Raw genomic sequence first — 16,691 nt, 5'->3', positions numbered from 1 at the left:
TGAAATTACCCTTCATTAATGAGAGTATTTTTGAATCTCATAAAAGTCTAGTTGAAAGAGGGGAATTCTCTTATATATAGTATAGAATAGATTAAGCTATAAAGCTCTTGATTAAAGGATAAGATTTAACAATAATTTAATATAGATAAAACTTTATTATCTAAATTTTAGAAATTCAAATTATACTCAAACTAAAAGTCTATTATCAATATTTTTAGAATTTATATATATTTGGCCATGGTTTTTCGATACAATCCCTCTTAACTAATAACTCATCCCCATAATTAAATCTCACACAATACACTCCACATTGTCGTATTCTTTTTTTTTTTTTCAAAATGCAACTTACTCTTATTTTTATATCTAATAAATTCATCTTACTTATTATTCTCTACTTTTGAATCTGCGTACATGATATTATGCTAAAGGAAGTCTACTATAAATAAGCAAAATAATGGACACCCATTTAATTTCTTGGTTTTCTTATATAAGTTTTTATTTATTTTTCTATATTCTCAATTTTTGAACTCTTTTGTATGTTTTAATTTTTAGTTTTGGTTATTGTGTTTAATTTGTAAGTGTGATGATTTTTTCAATTAAACTATTACTAGGAAAAACTCGGTATTAAGGAACTATTTTGTTTATTATTGTTTGTGCTAGCTAGAGCATAAATTAAACACAACCCAAATAGGAACAATCAAATTCATTCCATATCTCATATTAAGAAATTAACACAAAGCACAAAGAAATTTTAAAATATAAAAATAGATAAACACTTATAAAGTCTAAACTCTAAACAATCAGAACTTAAAGTAATTTATTTATTAAAATTATTTACTTGTTTTATACTGTAATTTATTATTACTATTTATTTAATAATTTAGTTTTAATTATTTTAAAATTTTTGAGTTTAAATATGAAGCTTCATCAAGCCGTGCATTTTTGTATTAGATTTATCTATTTAGAGGTTTTTCCCATAAAACTTTTGGAGATCTGTATCAGATTTATGTCGTGTCAAAAGGTTGCATGGAGTTTACCCACTTTATTGACATCTTATTAAAGAAGCATTAATCAACATAAGGAGGTAATATCCTCACACACTAATTAAAATATATAATAAAGGTAACTTAGCATATTGAATAAGATACCAAGAAATGTGAACAATGTGTTACAATTTCATAACTATATTCTTAGACATGGCACAGGTGCAACCTCATAGTACAGGTTTCAATTGCTTAATTTATTACAATTTTATCACCTCCTCTTGGTGTTTCCAAAAAACAAATGTCTAAATTTTAAATCCACTATATCCCAATTATTGATTTAATAATAATAATAAATAAATAAAACCTTACAATTCTGGCATGCTATCTCTGTGCTATTGTTATGCAGATTTGGAAAAGAACGACTAGTAAAGACAACCAACTAATCTCTATGGCTTTGCCTAAACCCACTTTTATCGTCTCTCTTGTATATTTTCCTTGCACAGTGGAGACTTGCCTTCTTGTTTTTTTATGTCTAAGGAGAGTAATAGGAGGCATAGTTTTGAAAATCGGTACGATCAAAGAATCAAAAAAGCACTCAATTCTCAAGTTTTACTGGTTCTTGGTTGGTTTTGGCTGGACCAGATTGGTGTTTGGTTCTCAACCGGTTCAATTTTTAAAACCATGCTAGGAAGAGTACTAGCGGCTCAGTATAATTAACATCTAGCTTATTAGCTACTTGAAATTCCATGGAAATGGGACAACTTGACCCAGCACTGCAGAGAAAAGGTTTAATTTTGACTTGTTGCTAACTCAAATTCAATATTAGTTCCAAAAATTGAAACCCAAAATTGGAACTAAGATGTGCATAAAACCATTGTGTGCAGTGTGTTACAGGCTTACAAAAAATTCTTTATTTGTTGAAGGGCACCCAATTGGACTAAACAGCTTTATAAAGGATGATGTAAATTGTGATCATATAATACTGCACCACATGAGAAGTGGATGAGCAACTGAGTAAATTTTCTGACTTGGCATTGATAAGTTTCGTTGAATATACAACTAACAAGTATAGACACTTTAATTGAGGTGCTATAGTGTTATATTATAATTTCTTTAAAATTGCTCGTATTACCATGTTGTACTCGTTCCCATATCTATGTTCATGCTTTCTAGATATATACATGTATCATTTATGTTCGTTGTCCTTTCAAGTTTCAGAATAAGATGGATGATGGTTCATTTTTCACTAGTAATTTTTTTTTTATCATAAATTTTCACTTCCTCTAAAGTGCCGACAATAACCATATTATCTTTTTTTTTTTTTTTCCTTTTTTTTTTTAATAATCATATTATCAAATTTCACTTTTGAATGTGAACGCTTGGACTTCTACTGCCAGCTATATATTCTTTCCGTTCATATTGTTTGTTTCTATTATGATCCTTTCAAGTTTTTATGGTAAGTGGTAAGTGGTAACTATACATGTCTCTATTGTTTACAGTTTCTAAATAAAATAAAATAAAACCTTTAAAGTTTACACTTTTTTTTTGTGATCATTGTTAATCCCTTATTCTAATTTTGTTAATTTTCTTATATATGCAACTAACGGAGTATAATGTGACATTATTTTAATAATATGACAAGACTGTTTTATTGAAAAAACTACTCAACCCTTACCCATTTTATCCAACCCAAACCTGTTTTCGTGGGCAGAATACACATCTCTTAGAACAAGATTTCTTTCATCTGGAAGTACAGCTTCTAGAGGACCAGAGCTGGTAGAGCTCAAATTTGTAGACCAAATTGGAAATGTGATTCATTAAAACCTATTTTCAACAATCATGTGTACTTTGAAAGAGAGGGGGTGAAGAGAGAAATTATCGTTGAACTACAGCAAGTTTTTTTTTTTATTTTTTTATGGTGATCTATTAAGTAAGTATTGTTCGAGAAAACGTTTTCCGTTTTAAATAACAAAACACATTTCTTACTATATTGAGCTTACCTTCCATTAAAGACAAAGTTTAGCTACAAAACCAATTGTAGCCTACAAACACACAGAAAGAAGGGTTTTATGTTAATTTATGTTTTTACTTTTTTTTCATACCAAACATAAAAATTGTTTTTTGCCCTAACAAAGTGCTCTTTCTTGCTAAGGTTTTTTTTTTTGGCTGCGGGGAGGGGGAGGGGGGACTTTTTCCCTCGTATTCAGTGCCACTACTCCCATAATATGGTTATCCATCAATTCATAAATATGAGTATGCATTCAACTCACTAATCCAATCTAATTCGACACTTAGAATGATTTTTCACTTTTTGTAGGCTAGGTTAGGTTAGGCTTAAGTTGACAATTTTTTTTTTTTTTTGGTTAAAAGGGGAATTTATTGAAACTAAATAGCCAAAATAGGCAAAGTGCTAGTTGAGAGTCTTAAAGAGTACAAACCAGAAGCATCTGAGTCCAAAATACTACAAAAACTTCTGTAGTATAAAGCAACCATACGACACATTTAGGGTTTACATGAACTATAAAAAGTTAACAAAATTTTCAACCCATGAACTCGATTTAACTTTTGTTATCAATAGTTTAAAATTATTATTTAAATTATTATTTATATTTATTATAGTATTTGATATTTAATTTGATAACTGAAAACCCTAAGAACCAATTGTGTGATAAATTGAGCATTAGAATATAATGCTCAATTTTGTGAATTTTAATAATCATATATATATATATATATCATATTAAAGTCGAAGCACAATCAAAATCTAAATTAGTTTCTAATTGTAGTATAATTTTGCGCAAAATGTAGATTTTAATTTTCTTAATTTTGATGTCAAGTGACTCATTCATAATAATTAACGCATACAACAAAATGACCACCTCACTCACCTATGTAAGACTATCTCAATATTTGCTACTATTAAAATGTTTCCAGGCATAAACATGCGTTACAAGTAGTTTATTGAGTAATGGGCTAATAGAGTTAAATAAAAACCCAATTTTTTACTCGTTAGAAAAACTTAATTTTTCTAAGGTCAAACAAAATCACCTTAAATTGATGACCCAATTTGACCTGACCCAATTCAATAGGTTGGGTTGGATTGAAGATTTATGAGTTGGCATTGACAAGTTTTGTTGAATATGCAACTAAGAAGTATAGACACTTCAATTGAGGTGTTGTATTTGTAGTGTTATATTATAGTTTTTTTTAAATTGTTCGTATTGCTATATTGCACTCGTACTCATACCTATGTCCATGCTTTCTAAATATATAGGTGTATCATTTATGTTTGTTATCCTTTTGAGTTTTAGAATAAGATGGATGATAGTTCATTTTTCACTAGTAATTTAATTTTGGTCATAAATGTTCACTTCCTCTAAAGTGCCGACAATAACCATATTATCATTTTTTTTTTTTTTTTAATAATCATATTATCAAATTTCACTTTTGAATGGTTTTGAATGTGACCTTTTTTTTTTGAATGTGACCTTGGACTTCTACTGCCAGCTATATATTCTTTCCGTTCATATTGTTTGTTTCTATTAAGATCCTTTCAAGTTTTTATGGTAAGTGGTAACTATACAAGTCTCTAAAGTTTACAGTTTCTTAAATAAATAAATAAAACCTTTAAAGTTCACACATTTTTTTTGTGATCATTGTTATTCCCTTATTCTAATTTTGTTAATTTTCTTATATATGCTACTAATGGAGTAATAATGTGACATTTTTTCTTTAGAGAGAGTTTTAACTTATGACATCCGTTCCTGATGATAGCTCTTTATTATCAGACAAAGACACCAATTAGTTTTTGGTGTAGACAGGAATTGAATTTCAGATCTTTTATACAACCACCAAAGATTTTACCATTTATTTTTATTTTTTTACAAAATAAAATCTCTACTCTAGCCTAATCTAAGTATAAATGTGTGTGAAACGCCCTCTTAGAAATTTGAATCTCGGCTCTTACTTCCCACACCCCACAAACACTTATACTTGTGGAGTGATCATCACACTAAGGGTGTGCGGTGGTAGATATTTTACCAGTTGAGCTAACTAGAATTCACGGAGTAATAATGTGACATTATATCCAACCCAAACCTGTTTACGTGGACAGAATACACATTTGTTAGAACGAGATTTCTTTCATCTCGAAGTACAGCCTCTAGAGGACTAGAGCTGGTAGAGCTCAAATTTGTGGACCAAATTGGAAATGTGACTCATTAAAACCCTTTTTCAAATCAGCAATGATGTTGTACTTCGAAAGAGAAGGGGTAAAGATAGAAATTATTGTTGAGCTTAAGCAAGTTTTGTTATGGTGATCTATTATGTGTTTATTGTTTGAGAAAAGGTTTTTCATTTTACGCTCTATTCATTTTAGTGATGATATTTTCTAAAAAAATGAGTCGTTTTTCAAAAAGTATTTTCTATAAAATTATCTCATTTTCATATGTTTAGTAACAACTTTAAATGAGTTGAAAAACGATATTTTTACTTCTTTTATTTAGCTTGCTATGAGATAGAATTGTTTTTAAAAAAAAATTAGTAGAAAAAAATCTCTAAAAATAAGCCATACTTTTTTAGTTAACCAAAAATAGTTTTCTTTTGACTCATTTTTTCTGATACTACCAAATACTAGAAAATACGGAAAACTATCTTTATACAATATTTTCCATCGAAACAAACAAAGTATTAAATAACAAAACACATTTTTTTTACTCTATTGAGCTTACCTTCCATTAAACACACAGAAAAAAGATATTCTATGCATGTTAATTTATGTTTTTGCTTTTTGTCATACCGAACATAAAAATTGTTTTTCGCCAAAACAAAGTGCTCTTTCTTGATTTATTTATTTAATTTATTTATATGTTTTTTTGTGGGGTGGGGGCCTTTTTCCCTCATATTCAATGCCACTAACCCCATAATATGGTTATCCACCAACTCACGAATATGAGTGTACATTCAACCCACCAACCAAACTCAATTTGACACTCAGGATGATTTTTCACTTGTTGGTGAGTTGGGTTAGGTTGGGTTCAAGTAGACAAAATTTCCAACCCATGAACCTAATTTAACTTATTTTATTAATAGTTTAAGAATATATTTTTTAAAATTTATAGTTTTATTTATTTTGGTATTTTGAGATTTATTTTGATAAGACTATAATATAATTTTTTTTAATTATGAAAAAAAAAGTGGCGTCTCAACCTTTGGCTAGACTATTACACTCCCCACACATGAGATACCTCAAAAACCCTAAGGACCAATTGTGTGGTAAATTGAGCATTAGAACATAATGCTCAATTGTGTAAATTTTAATAATCATATATATTATATTGAAGTTAAAGCACAATCAAAATTCAAATTAGTTTCTAATTGTAGTCTAATTTTGCACAAAATGCCTATTTTAATTTTCTGAATTTTGATGTCAAGTGACTTATTCATAATAATTAACACGAATGACAAAATGACCACCTCAATCATCACTACTATTGAATATTGAATGTTTCATGCGTAAACATGAATAAAAACCCAATTTTTTACTCATTAAAAAAACTTAATTTTTCTAAGATCGAACAAAATCACCTCAAACTGATGACCCAATTCGACAGATTGTGTTGGATTGAAAATTTCTCAACTCGAAAAGGTTGAATTGATTGAAAATACCTCAAACCTAATCCAACCCAACCCAAGCAATGCACCACTGCTCATGAATGACGTGTGTCCCCTCTTGTGATAAGAAATTATGTCATCACTCCTAGCTCATTGGTATGGAACACTGCAGATGAAGTTAAAGAAGTTATCACTTAGCACCACATAAATAAATAAATACTAAACAAAAAAGAGAAAGGTGTTACAGTTTTACCAGGAAAATGTAGTTGGACTTGGACCACCAAGACAAAATATTCGAATTATTTTTCACTCTTTTCCTTTCCCCACGAGAATCTTTGCAGGGCTTTTGTTCCCTTGTTAAATCAAAATGGGGGGCCTCTTCAGAAAAACCAAATTGATCCAGTACTTTGGAGTTTGGACACATACAAAATCAAATGAAACATATATATAATACAGAATGCCAAACATCTTTCAAACTCTCTCCTTTATCCATAATTTCTATATTATTGGTTTCTTGATTCGGTTGTGCATATTTATCACTTAAAAGTCACCTCAGGCCACAAAGACTAGTTTACTTGAAGAAGCTCATAGCTTCTTCTTTTTTATTTATTTTTTATTTTATTCAATCGCCTACATATAAGTTTTATTCACCTTCTATATGTTCAGGTAGTGTATGTCTCCTAGTATTCCAGGGATTCCTTGTCCTAACGTGGTTCTCACTTCCCACTACCCTGCTGATTGAAGGACTCAGAGGTCACATCAACTTCCCCATCCGCATTAGGCACATCAACCAGTTGATTGCAACTCATATAAAAGTCCAATGCTGCTTCCCAACAGTTAGTTTTAATACCATTTGAGGGTAAAAGTGAAATGTATTTTTAATTGATTGGATATGTCAATAATTGCATCCTGATGTTTACAACAATAACAACACCAACCAAACTTTAGTTCTAAATTATTGGAGTTGATTATGGATCCTTAACTGACTATTATAGTCTGCTATTAATGTTAATTTCTGTCACTCTTTATATATTTTCTTTTTGTTTCCTCGACTCAAATCAACTTATTCTTGTTCATTGACGCATTAATCACTTTTTCATTAGTTATAACTTGGTTTTCACAACAACAATTGGTTTTTATTTTAACAAAATTATCTAATATTGTTACCATTGTTTTTTTGGTTTTTTTTTTTTTTTTCTTGTGATTGTTAATTATCTTATTTTATAATGGCTTTTCACGTGGATTTTTATCTAGAAACACCATACAACATACAATATAGCCATCTCAATTACCAAGCGAAGAATATCTTTCTAAATTTACTTCGGGACTGCATCCTTATCACCAAGGGGTAAGTCAAAATATGGTTAATGCTTCATGAGATCGGTTTGGAGGGTTTCTTCACTTCAAGCCTAACTTACTTGTGCAGCAGATTTGATCATGCAATTCAAGAATCAAAGGCACTAAACCATTTTGCTTATTCTCAAACCTAGATAGAAAGTTAGAAATCATCAATTCTTCCTTAACCATATCTCATTTACAGTACTTAATTTCCTGCTGCTGCTAGTGAAGTTATGTCTCTCTTGGTTCTCTGGACAGAGGATACACCGATAAGAACGCAGTAATTTATATGAAAACCATATAAAACAAGAAAATCAAAGTGGTACGCAAGAGAGAGTATGTGCAGGGAATGGGAGTAAAAGCCCAGAATAGGGACTAGACACTGATGGATGTCACCTGGGGATGAGTAGGACATGGAACTGAAGGGTGATTGTGGAAGAGGCCAAAATAGCCAGCTGCGGGCATAATTCGTAAATCTAAGACGCATGCATGCACATGTGGCGCACGCACACACACGCACACATACACACATAATTAAAAAATAAAAATAAAAATAAAAGCAAGGCCGAACACACCTAATTTAAGTTAATTAACCAATCATTTGCTTATTTACTGAAGTAGGTAAAAGTATAATTTGTCATTAGAAAAAAAAAATTGTATATAAACAAATAAGCTAAACAAGAATAAGGGAGAAAAAACACTAAACTAAACATAAACAAAGAATTTTGTCAAGCAATGGAATTATATGAAATGGGTATATTATTATCTTCTACGTATATGTTCATTACTATCTAAATAACTATATGTTTGCCTAAGATTAATCTTAGGCCCTCACTCAAAAGAAAGAAAGTGTTAGTAATTGTCTAAAATTTTTACTTTGATTTGGTTAAGTTCTTTTAAGTATGGAAGGAAATTTTTTTGCTTGATGTGAAAGAAAATGATTTTCCCTGGGTGACTTTCGGATACTTGAATTTGGATCTTAAATCAATGGATTTAAAACTTTTTAATTCTAAATTTATAAATTTCAAATTTATTGAAATGATTTCTAAAATTCCAATAGGGTTAGATGTTATTTCAGATCCAACAATTTCAAGGTATAAAATCCTTGCTGGATTTAGCCAAATCCAAATCCTACTATTCAAACATACCATTGATATAAAAATAAATTTTTTTTTTTCATTGAATAAGTAACTGGATATTCCTTATCCATCAAGGAATAGATTTAGAGTCTCAGAACTAAGTATTGTTACAAAGGGTTTTATGGCTTTCATCAAGGTTCCTCCCATATAAGAGGAGACAAAGAATCTTAGAGGAACATTAGTGTGTAGAGTAACTTAGTAAAATCTGAATTGAAAAATATGATTGAGACTAGTTATAATCCATACAGTTAATAGAAGATTTTGGTTGGTGTTATCTATAGATGTAGTAGGTTTGGAGTTTGACAAATCATGTTAAATATTGTTGTCTTATTGCTTTATTTTATAGTTTGTGCAAACCCTAAATGTGTTGTATGTTTGCTTTATTTTCTAGTTTTTGTAAACCCTAATTCCAAATCAAACCAGAAAGAGAGGAAAAAAACAAAAAGAATAAAAAAAATACTATTACAAGGACAATCTTGGACACACTGACACAAGAACATTAATGCAAAATTTGAGCGCAAATTTTTATATGATAGTCTTACTGTCGAGCTCAAATTCAGATAGCATTTGTGAGCAAATCGAGTGGGCCCTTTGAGTATTAAATTTTGTGTACGAATGTGTGTACATGAACTAATTCAGTGAGTCGTAAGTCATACTTCTTTTTCAATGTAGCTAATGCTAATGTGGCAATATTTGCTTCTTAGTTGTGGCTCCAAAAGATTCAAAAACCAGTTTAAAGAGACTAGGAAAGAGCTCGAGTCAAACTATGTGAAACAAAACAATATACAATAGTTAAAAAAAACGCAGGCCAAGAAATTGGGGAAGGTGACTTTGCATTACTACTTTGACCATATCTTAGGAGACTGTGATTGTAATGCCTCTCGACCCCACAATCCTCCAATAAAACTTCATTTGAAATCAAACATTAGAATAACAAAAACACAACCATATATCAAAATTTTTATTTTTTTTATTTCTTTTGGGAAATTTCAAGTACTTTGGAGCTTTGTTACAGTTACCTAGATTCCATGGTCCCCTTTTTTTTTCCCCAACCCCGGCCTGCCATTAAAGTGGCCCCTTGTTACATAATTGACTGATTTATATTATTATTATAAGCATACAATTCATTGGACCGTCCAAGCTTTGACTTGGTTGAGCTTTGAGAGGGACCAATCTCAAAAGTGACCGGCCATTCAAGCTTTAATTAATCTTTCATCATGGTTCTCTCAAACTCAATTTTTTGATTACCCAATTAACTAGCTTTACCAATGCGCATTTGTGATTAGAATATAGCCAGTAATCTTCACCGCTTTATCGTGCTCAATCTATGGTGTTTTGACATCGTGATTCATGGCAGCTCATTGCTTAAGAGAAAGACTAGTTTAACATCTACAAATGGCCTATATTCCCTAATAATATTCCGTTCTTTTGTCGGGTGCTATTTGACATTTGTGGGACAGATTTTTATTGTGTAGCAGAAATGTAAATTCCCTCTCTCACATGAGGGTGGATTTCATGCAATTATATATAATCGAGATATATAACATTTTTCTAATATGAGAAGACTTTACATGTGTTATATCTAACCCCATATAAAAGAGATGTTATATATCCTCGTTACACATTATTATGCATCAAGCGAAACGGAAGATTACACACATCTAAAGCATTAATTTAATGTATTCTAAGAGTTTTGGACACACGCATTAACAAAATAAATTACATTCTTGATTCTTCTGTGTTCTAAGAGTTCAGGAATTAAAGTAAATTAGTTTTTTTTTTTTTTTTCTTGCAAAAAAGTAAAAGTAGTTTAACATGTAGGTTTAAGCTAATAATTATATCCTTTAACCTTGCCAGCATTAAAATTATTTGATGGACAAAATAATGATGAAAAAGAAGAAAGATATATAACCATATAATAGGGCTTTTATATTAAGGGAAGGGTGTTTTTGCAGTCTTGCGTTGTTCGCTAGAACATGCAAAATTTGGGAATCACACGAGTGCACAAACCTATTTGCACCCAACGGACCAAAAACTGCCATCTGGACAAGTCAGAGGACTATTTAATTAGTCCTCCAATGGTACGGACATGCCGAAATCTGGAACTCAGGGTAAGATAATTTTTGGGCAAGCACTGTTTGGCTTAATTATTGACTGACCGCTGTTCACTTTTTACAGTTTATAGTCTTTAATTTACAGTGAAGTCCATGACTCTCTTTTTTCTTTTTCTCAATATACTGTAGTAAATAATAAAGACACTGTCAATTTCCCCCTCCCAAATAAAAGAATGTCAGTAAAAAGAAAAAACAAGCACTGAAATTTTAAGGTACAATTCATCTTGATTCACTGTAATACAAATGAAATCAAAAGAAAGTGAAATTTTTTGTGCCAGTAGACTTTTTCTATTTAAAAATGGTTCTTATCAATGATCAGAACTTGTGAAACTAATATGAAAAAGTGTTTCTCCATGTACTTATAATTCTTTAATTCAATTGTGGATTCCAATTATATAAATCAATTGATAATTTTTTTTTTTGTTAAATAATGGACTTGTGATTCAACCTCTCCTATACAAAATAAATAAATAAATAAATAAACACATCATATGTCTGTTTGGGAATAACTTATTTAGTTTTTTGTTGAAAGTGTGCTAAAATATATTTTTTTTTTTTTTAAAATAACAAAATGTAAGAAAATGTGAGAAAAAAAAAAAGTAAAGTTTTAAAAAAATAGACATATAAAAGCTAAAAGCTAAGTTAACTAGGGTCAAACAGATACCATATCTTAACTAAAGTTTTGAATTCTAATTTAAAGACCTAACTATTGGAATGGAATATTCGTCTAAAATATGGAATAGAGTGAAATTTAGACTAAGATGAAATAAAGGAGGTAAGTGGCACCTGATTAACTAAGCACCAAACCGAACAGAATTTAAAACGTGATCTTAACTTAAAGACAAAAAAAAAACTAAAGGAACGGTCAAAATGTGATCCTTATATAACTTTTCATCCAAACATTCCTTAGCTTCACAATTTAATCAATACTAAAGAAAAAATTTCCATCGAGGCATATTATTGAGAGGTCATTCCCCTCCTTTTCAAAGTCACGAAAGGAATGATTCGAGCAAAAGTAAAAAAAAAAAACAACCTAATGAAAGAGCCATGTTAGCATGTTACCTAAAGCGGGAATTGAGTTTGACAAAAATGGGCCCTATGCTGGTGATACCTTACACAACTAGAGCTGAAATTGGGTGTGAAGGAAATTATGAGAGTGCTTCAATCCAGGCTTAACTTTCATGTTGTCACATTCGCTTCACTGCCATTTTTTTTGAGAGAGAGAGAGAGAGAGAGAGAGGTAAAATTGCTAAGTCCCAGACAAGGGTAAAGGCATTCAGCTTTTCAATGCCCACTTGTGGATATCATCATTTCCTGCTAGAAGTCACCACCCTAACCACTTTTTAGTACTCATGGTACTCAAAATATGTAACCCAAAGTCTTTCCAGATATTAAGTAACCAAATTGTTATTCATCTTTACCTTTTTTTACTGTTCAATTAACTACATGAGTGTGATGGACACATTTCACCAATTCATTTGATTTCTTCTTCATGTTATTAAACATTGGTAGATGATCTCTTTATACATGCATACTCACTAAAAGCAAATACAAAATAGTCCATTTGCTCCAAAATTTATGGGAAACAACTAATTTCAAAGGCAAGGATAGATTAAAGTGTGCATTGACTTGCTTTGTCTGAAAGCTTATTTGTTGAAAGTTAAAGTTTAAAAAAAAAAAATGTAAGTAAGTAAATAATCTGATAGAGTAAGAGAAAAAAGCTAATCCAAACTCACAACTCAAATTTCACTCAAAAAGTAAGAATAGGATATAACTGAAGTTTGATATCTCAAATTTCAGTAAAAAAAAATGTATAGATAACATATGAGCCACATGTACATGCCACTCTCTCAATGCATTTTATTAAAGGAAAATGTTGCTTCTCAAAAAAAATATATATATTAAAAGAAAATGTTAACTGATGCTTTAAGAACATTTGTTAAAATATCAATGTTAACAGATGCCCTAATGGCATCTGTTATTAAAATATCAATTTTCTCTTAATTCTGTATTAATTATTATTACTATTATATTTGTGAGTAGTCCAAGAGTGAGAAGGGAAAGGGGATGGTATTTATTTGTCAATGCAATGAAAACAATGCAATAATTTCATAACTAAACGACGATCACATCTTAGCCTAATATTCGCACAAAATTAATGCACGTTATATGGGCATTTGTAATAACCCTGAAATTTACAAAAACCATCATTGTTATGACACATGTCAAACTAGCTAATAATTCAAATATGTGTAGGGGCTAGCATTTGTTAATGATTTTATCGTTCTAATAGGGTTCAGCAACCTAAACTAAGTCATTATATAGTCTGTACACTGCCTATGAAAATTTTTTCTTTATGATGTTGACATGTTCTTTATTTAGCATGAGAATCTTGATCAATAATCATATGCAAAGTTGAAACGGGGAAGAGCATTACAATTCAAACAAATGATGATTCATGCATGATAGTAACTTAGGTGTGTGAGGTTGCAATGTCGCTTCATACATATCTCTATCCTTTTGGAAGATTGGTGAAATATTCGCTTTGGTCTATTCTATTCCAAAACTAATTGCTTATCCATGTTGTGTTATTGAAAGAGAAAGGGAATGCACTACTTTTTGCATGTCAAAAATTGTAGCTATATATATATATGGTTTGGGAGATTTTAACCATTATCAAAAGGGAGCAGCACAAAACTTTCATTTTCCACGTACAGGACTTTGCCAAGGAGATGAACACATTAATTGTTATGTAGCTAGTTTTTTTGTGACCAAAAGATTTGGTTTTTTAAGTTCTTCATCATAGCTAGCACTAGCACAAAAAGCAGAGCATAATTTTCATTAAAAGAAGGTTCTTTTAATTTCCATTGGCTTAAAATTTATTCATCCATTCAATCTACACTGTTAAGTCCATCAAATTGTCGTTTTGAAAAAAAAAAAAAAAAAACCCCTAAAACTAAAACTATGGGTGAATCAAGATAAAAGGAAAATGGGTGAATTTGGATGTAGCTTTTTGTAGAAAGTTAGTCAAAAGATAATGCTATAAAAGGGGTTTTAAAAAGATTGTACATAAATAAATAAGCTAAAAAAGTTAAAAAGTTGAAAGACAAAATATTACTAAACATACTCTACATTTTTATTTATTTATTTATGGAAAACATACACTACATTGAAAACATATAAAAGTTAAATGGTGTAATTTATAAATTATTTTTCAATGGTTATACATGTATATACATATATATACAAACATATATACATATATCATATATGAGAAATGAGAAATGAGAAATGATTTATTAATTAATGATCAGTATCATCCTAAATTTGTGTTACATTTGTGGGAATATTAATTTGCAAATGAAAATACTAAGTTTTGACAATAAGCTCATAAGTCATAACCACTGTAACAAATTAAAGTACAATATCATGGGCTTATGAGCTGCTAAATTGATCAGCTCCTTCAGTTTATCCTACTTGTCTTGTTTAAAAGAAGAAACAAATCAAAGCATGAAAAGGATCAATGAATTGATTTATTTATTTCTCTCACTTCCTTTTTTGGGTTTTTTTTTTTTTGCTTTCTCTATGAGCTCGCCACATTTATGATGTGTGGAGAAAAATCACTTTCTCACATCAAGGGTAATCAGCTTTTTCATGAACAACCTTTCTGGTAGGAAAAAATAAAAGTCTGTGGAGAGAACTCCAATAATACAGTGGATATTTTGTACATCAGAGCAGTCACGAGGGGAACTCTTCCACAGATCTGAGAGAATATTTACTCTCTTCCTCACTTTCTCAGCCAACAACATATAAAACAACGAAATTGATGACTGCAACAGCATATTTCTGCACACAATAATACAATTGAAATTGATGGCCCTAACAGAATATATAAAAGAAACAAAGAATATTTACTCTTAATAAAAACAAAATGGAAATATTTTATTAATAATTCTAGCTTCTTTTACAACTCTACAGCTCAAGGACCACTATAATTTGCATCTTCTTCAATCCTTCTAAATTTACATGTAAAACCCAAAAAATAAAAAAATAAAAAAGTAACCCATGTTGCAATTGAGGTATCCATTGCTTGCATGAATGCTAAGAGGCTCTCAAGACTTCTGTAACACAATTTTTTATGGGAGATACATGACACTATGATAGGCTAATTTCAAACAGCTCAGGAGGGATAGACAAGGAAGGAGAAGATGAGTTGGACGGAAACAGGGAGGGACGGAGATTGGATTCTATATCGGTGGATTTCAATATAGAACCCTTAAAAAGCTGGAAAATAAAGATAACAGACACAGAGTTGGGTCTTACAAGGTCAAGAAAAGGTCTTACAAGGTCAAGAAGATGGAAAAATAAAGAGAGAAAAAAGAGAGAAAAGAAAAAGAAAAAAAGAATTGGATGAAGGAGGAGGTAGGATAAAAAGCTCAGGGAGGATAGCACCCAGTTCTCATAAACAAGCCACCATCACAATGGAACTCTTGTTTCCAAATTGAATGCTGGTGTAGATTTCTGCTACATGGAAGATTTCTCTTTGGCCATGAATTCCAAATTTTGAAGGGTTCAGCAGGTTGATGTTGTTCATGGTCCCATGCATGACAATGGCTTCTAGGTGACCTGCATCATTGAATTATTATAATGCAAGATCAGGTATATGTACGGAAGAAGAAAGATTGGAGATATAAATCAGCTTTGGAAGTGTAATTGAAACCAAAAGTAGAACTAGAGTTCAATTACAATAGTCACATCTTTGTAGTACAAACCATATTTATCTTTCCATGTACTGTTTATGGCTGAGAAACAAAAAAGGTTGAACATACTGAAAATATGTATCAGGTCAAAAAGAGAGACAGAGGAGAGTATATATATGTGTGTGTGTGTGTGTGTGTGTGTGTGTAAGATTTGCAAAAATGAAAAGCCATGAGTGTTTCTATAAAAAAATACTAACTAGAAAGAAAGAATACAAAAAGTTTGACAAGCCAGGTAAAGCTTTCAGAGTCATACCATGTAGAGACTTACAGTTTCTTGCTTTCATCTTTGGAAGCTTTTTTTTTTCCTCTCTCTCCACACAGAGAGAGAGAGAGAGAGAGAGAGAGAAGTGTAAGAAGAAGAAAGTGCAATGCAAGAAAAAAAGTGTGGATGTGCAAAGGCTTATATTATGGGAAAAATATGAGGGAAAGTTGTTAGGGACAATTAGTGGGCTGCCCTGATGGACCTGACAATGACAGGTCCAAGGCCCAGAAAGAGTATAAATGGACTGAATGACGTCAGCATTGGTGCCTCTCTCCACCGGGTCGATCTGACCGTGCTGCCCGGCAACCGTCTTAATTAAATTAATGTTTTTTTTTTTTTTTTGTAATTTTTTAAAAATAGGATTTGAATTTTGAACATACAATACCATGTAAATCAGATAAAAAAAAAAAAAAAAAAAAAAAAGGTAGCATCAATTAGTCAAATAACCTATAGTCATTATGATAACATCTAAGACTTTT

General features: G+C 30.8%; 1 long non-coding RNA gene across 1 annotated transcript; it reads right to left on the bottom strand.

Moving 5' to 3' along the window:
* Nucleotides 1-15,111: 15,111 nt before the first annotated feature.
* On the bottom strand, nt 15,112-16,346 carry LOC112036055 (uncharacterized). Its single transcript, XR_002885591.2, has 2 exons — nt 16,204-16,346; nt 15,112-15,816 (listed from the first exon to the last, which is right to left on the bottom strand). It is a non-coding gene; the product is annotated as an uncharacterized LOC112036055 (long non-coding RNA).
* Nucleotides 16,347-16,691: the final 345 nt, after the last annotated feature.

The sequence above is a fragment of the Quercus suber genome, unplaced genomic scaffold, assembly GCF_002906115.3.
Source record: "Quercus suber isolate HL8 unplaced genomic scaffold, Cork oak 2.0 scaffold_62, whole genome shotgun sequence".
NCBI lineage: Eukaryota > Viridiplantae > Streptophyta > Magnoliopsida > Fagales > Fagaceae > Quercus > Quercus suber.
This window is presented reverse-complemented; position numbering and strand designations above follow the sequence as displayed.